The 3286-nt window shown below is 46.6% G+C and overlaps 1 pseudogene; it reads left to right on the plus strand.

The window, feature by feature from the left end:
* Positions 1–1178: 1178 nt before the first annotated feature.
* On the plus strand, positions 1179–2933 carry LOC117035425 (F-actin-capping protein subunit beta-like; annotated as a pseudogene).
* Positions 2934–3286: the final 353 nt, after the last annotated feature.

Here is a 3286-nt window from a genome sequence, read left to right on the forward strand (position 1 = left end):
TAAAACTCCATGACCTCCCGCAGCTCAGACACGCCAAATAAATTCTAATAGACCAATCTTGGTCTCCCACAACTCATTCTTCCAGTTGTGCTTAACAGTTGGAAGGGAGTATTAAGCATGAAAAGGAAGGAGAAAGGTGTTCTTCACGATGTGGGTAAAAATGATGTGTTGTTTTGCTCCCGCAAGACACACTATATTAGTCAAAGCTCAACCTTAAGAATCTAGGGATTACTGTAAAATGGTGTAGCAATGGCTTTCCAAATTGTTGGAAAATAATTTTGCGGTTCCTCAAAATGTCAAATTTCCATTCCTAAGTATCTACTCTAAAGGATTAAAAACATGCGTCCACACAAAAACCTGTCCATGAACGTTCACAGCAACGTTATTCGTAATAACCAAAAGGTGCACAACTGAAGTGTCCATCAACGGATGAATAAACAAACTGTGGTCTCTCCGTACAGTAGAATATTATTCAGTCATAAAACAGTACGAAGCACTGATCCACAATACCACATGGAGGGATCTTAAAAATATGCCGAGTGCAAGAAGTCAGACACAAAAGGCCATGTATTGTGTGATCCATTGATCTGAACTGTCCAAAATAGGCAAATCCATAGAGACAGAAAGTAGACTAGTGTTTGTGGGGGGTGGTGGGAGTGACAGTTATGGGGTCTCTTTTTGGGAGATGAAAATGTTCTGGAATTAGACAGTACTGATGGTGGCACAACTTTGCAAATATACTAACCCCCCACCCCAAAACCAAACACCCAGCCTTGAATTGTGCACTTCTGAAAGGGTGAAATTCTGGTATATGAATTCTATCTCAATTTTTAAAAATTATATGTGAAAAAGTGGGTGGTCCTCACTACAGGGATAGCTGACCTAGGTAAACCACCACGCCATCAGGAATCTCTCAGCTCTGCTTTCTCTTGCATTTGTTTGTTTGCTTATTTGTTTGTGTGGCCTACACAGCTAGAAAATGATAAAGATGATTTTCAAATTCAGCTCTGTCTGGCTCCAAGTTCAAGCTTTTATGCCCTTATCAGCTGGAAGGATACTTACTAACCCACCAGGTGATACTTCCAATTTGAAAGAGGGGTAAACTGAGGCCCAAAGAAGTGAAGTCACCTGCAGACCACCATAGAGCACCTCAAAGTCGTCAACGACAGCCAATCGCTATGCCTACAGCCCAGGAGCTGATTGTCCCATGGTCAGTCATACTTTTACTCAGGCCTGTGTACAGGGGTTGTGAAACTTCCTCCACAGCTGCGTACTCACCGTCTCTGACCACAGACCCTGGCAGGAAGCTCCCAGCCTGGCTGGCACCTCCCCCATCGGGTTGCAAGGACGATGAGATCCATCTTAGCCCTCCAGGCTACCTGACCACGCTGGACAGCTCAGCCATTTGCTGAGGATGTTAAAACGTCGTGATGCAAGGGAGAAGTGAACGGCTCTTAAGGAAAACTTGTTACCGTTCCTAACATCTCAGACCAGGTCTTGTCTCCCTGTTACTAGCTCTCTTAGACCCCAGGACAGAATGTAGCCTGATATGAAATGATATATTTTCCTTACCTGAGTAGCTCACGGCCACCAGGAGCCAACCTACAGGCTGACAAAGTCAGGTTTATTCCAGGAAAACCAGGGCGAGGCCTGAGCTGGGACAGGGGCTCTGGGAATGGAGAGAATGGAGCTCACCCATCTCCTCTCCCCAAGTCTCAGGATTCCCAAATCCTCAGTGCCCTGATCAACCTGGTCCCAATCTATGTGAACTCCTGTCTTCTGTTGACCAGCCACTGAAAATTGCACAAGGTGGTAGGGAAGGGTTACCTTTTGTGTGACTACAATAGAGATGGGGACTCCTCTAGGTCACCATGGAGTAACAAGCAGGGCCCTCCTTTGGAAGAGGGGGACAAGCCTTCTGCTCAGCTGAGAAACTGGGAGGTAGAAGCCAGCAATGCCTTTGACCAGTATGGAGACCTGTGTCTGGAAGGCGGTGTGTCCTCTGTCTACCTCTGAGGTGTGGATCCTGGCTTTGTTGGAGTGACCCTCAAAAAGAAGGCTGGGGATGGAGCAGAGAAATCAAAGGCTGGTGGGGTTCCATTCACGTGCTGGACATGCAGGAGAATCTGGTGGTCGCACCGCCCATTGCAAGCTGACCTCTACAGTGGTGCTGAGGCTGCAGTGGGGTTCAGAGCTAGCCACTCCAACCTGTGCCTCCGTTATGGTATGTGGATTATTTGGGCTCAAGGCAACTTTGGCTGCGGGCTCAAGAGAGACTTCTGCCCCTCCCCTAACTACTTAGAAGAACTTGAATCCGGAACCTTGCCCAGAATAAGAGATTATCATCAAAGATAACCTTTTCCCCCTATCTATAGGGCAGGGTAAACTTCTATTTACCAAACTTCTGCTCTTCTTATCATCCTGCAATGACCCTTTAGAGCCCCCAAAGCCCCTTACCTCACCCTTAGCTCAGGATGTCTTTTGTATCCATGTTCCCTTTCTATCTCTGACCCTCTCATGCTTGTGGGATCTCTGGCTCACTCATGTATGTGGGGTTCCCACACATATGTGTGTATTCAATTTGGTTATTTTCTCTTGCTAATCTGTCTCATGTCTATTTGATTATTAGGCCAGCCAGAAGAACCTTGAGGGGAGAGGAAAGTTTGTTCCTCTCCCACACCTGCAAACCCACAAATCCACTTCTGGCACCATGAACCTGGGAGACAGCCTGACCAGACAGAGGGAGAAAGATGAAGCTGAGCGACTGCTCCCCACAAATAGCCAATATTGGGCACCTGGTAGAAGACGTGAAAATAAAATCAGAAGTATGCTGAGTGAGCTCTATTCGGAAAAACAAATGGGCAGAGGTCACTGCAGACGTTTGCAGACAAATGAAAACAAGAATTTCTGTAGAAAAGACCTGGTTCTGTTAAACCTCTGTTTCACGGAACACACAGGCCGTGCACTCATTGGAGTCCTGTCTTAGAAAACGCATTTTCTGTTCCCTTTCCCTTACCCTTCCGTGACAAGTCACATAGCAACTTGCATCATGACGGCACAGTGCCATCTCTCCCTGAGAATAGAGCCCCCAAAATACACTTATCCATGTCTGCCGCTTGCTTCCCAACACGTTTCGCTATCAAAACTTACCATGTTCCCATAGACGGTGTGTTTTTTGTTTGCCCCAGCCCCGTGTCTCCCCCCCACCCATTTACCAGGCATAAAATACACTGTCTGCCTCCCCTTTCCTACCGCCTTTTTGTTACATTGGTGTAAAAAATGTAAA

Source organism: Rhinolophus ferrumequinum, chromosome 15, assembly GCF_004115265.2.
Source record: "Rhinolophus ferrumequinum isolate MPI-CBG mRhiFer1 chromosome 15, mRhiFer1_v1.p, whole genome shotgun sequence".
Taxonomy (NCBI): domain Eukaryota; kingdom Metazoa; phylum Chordata; class Mammalia; order Chiroptera; family Rhinolophidae; genus Rhinolophus; species Rhinolophus ferrumequinum.